We start from the raw sequence: 1,701 nt of genomic DNA on the forward strand, positions 1-1,701 counted from the left end.
ATTCTAATAAATGTGACACATTCAGATTCTTGTTCCTTACCTTACAGTGAACAAATACAATACAAAAATGCTTGTTTTACACACACACGCGCGCACACACACACACACACACACACACACACACACATATATACATACATATATATGTATACATTTATAGTTTTCTTTGTCAATGCTCTTCATTATAGATTAAAGACGCTACTGTCAACAATGGCAAAATCCTCCTGCAGATCGACAACGCTAAACAAACTGCTGATGACTTTAAGATAAAGTGAGTTCTCTAAAGGCAATTTCACATCTAGTTCTCCAGCTGGCAAATATACAAACAGAAATGTATGGAAGCAAATGCGTGTACATACATATATACATATACTGATGTTAATTTGAACAGAACATATATACATATACAGATGTTAATTTGAACAGAAGTAATCCAGCCATATATAAGGTAAAAGTGATAGAGGAAACAATGAAAAATAATAGACACAATTTTTTTAGATTTAACCGCAGTTTTACAGATTCAGTGCTATAGATCTTAGTCAGAGTAATGTCATATTTTTGACAGGAATGAAAACAAGGCTTTGATGGATAGAAGTACAGTGCATTCAGTGGATTGTACTGTTGTTTAACAACACACAGATTATTTAGCTGATGAGATGTCTTTCCGTTTTGAAAGTTGTGAGAGCTGAAATTATGTGATCTAGGTCTATCCCTTGAAGCTTCATTATCATAAAATTATGGCATCTAACATGATTAAGGTCTGGCTATTTGCTTGTACATAGATCATAGTTATGTTTACATATAATGATTTTGTTCCCCACTGAATCTTCCACAAATCAGGTATGAGAATAAGGCAGTGTGTAAAAGCTGATGTCGATAACCTGCGTTGCATACTTGATAAGACATGCCTTGCAAAAGCTGACTTGGAGATGCAGATCTGCGCTCTGCAGGAGGAGCTGGTGTCTTTGAAGAAAACTCACCAGGAGGTGTAAGCAGAATCATTTTACAATTTTGTATGTTTTCAATGAAGATAAATGAAAGCAATAATTTCCTAAACCATAATGCTTGAGTGCTCATGTGTGTTTATAGGATGTGGCAGCACTACTCTGTCAGTTGACAGACACAAAAGTGTGCGTGGAAGTGGATGCTGCTCCTCAGCAAGACCTGAACAAGGTTTTAGACGACATCCGTTGCCATTATGAGACCATCATAGACAAACACCGCAGAGAACAGGAGTGCTGGTTCAAAGAGAAGGTGAGATTTCTGTCTCTTTAATTCACATTACAACTTGGAGTGGTATTAACTAATACAGAAAAATAATATAGCTCAGTGACTCATGAGTTAAATGGCTCACAAGATATGTGTGTTTGTGACTCTCTTTTTAAGATGGCAGACCTGTGCAAAGATGCTGCCACCAACACAGAGTGCCTAGAAACCTCTAGGTAACAGATCTCAGATTTGCGGCGTACCTTGCAGTGCCTGGAAATCGAGCTGCAGTCTCAAATCAGCATGGTGAGACACAGGATGTGACAGACAGAAAAAAAGGAAATAGTAAAGGATTGTGAGAGGCAGTAGTTAAATAGCTTTGGTAATACATTGTCTGAAAGTTAACAAAGGGTTAACCAATGCTACCAATGCTAAGATAGCTAGATGTATTTTGTCATATATATATATATATATGTGTGTGTGTGTGTGTGTGTG

At 37.0% G+C, this 1,701-nt stretch overlaps 1 pseudogene; it reads left to right on the forward strand.

Moving 5' to 3' along the window:
- The first annotated feature begins 842 nt into the window (after nucleotides 1-842).
- Nucleotides 843-1,512, forward strand: LOC107748258 (keratin, type I cytoskeletal 19-like; annotated as a pseudogene).
- Nucleotides 1,513-1,701: the final 189 nt, after the last annotated feature.

This window comes from Sinocyclocheilus rhinocerous, unplaced genomic scaffold (genome assembly GCF_001515625.1).
Source record: "Sinocyclocheilus rhinocerous isolate Xijiao unplaced genomic scaffold, SAMN03320098_v1.1 scaffold6583, whole genome shotgun sequence".
Lineage (NCBI taxonomy): Eukaryota > Metazoa > Chordata > Actinopteri > Cypriniformes > Cyprinidae > Sinocyclocheilus > Sinocyclocheilus rhinocerous.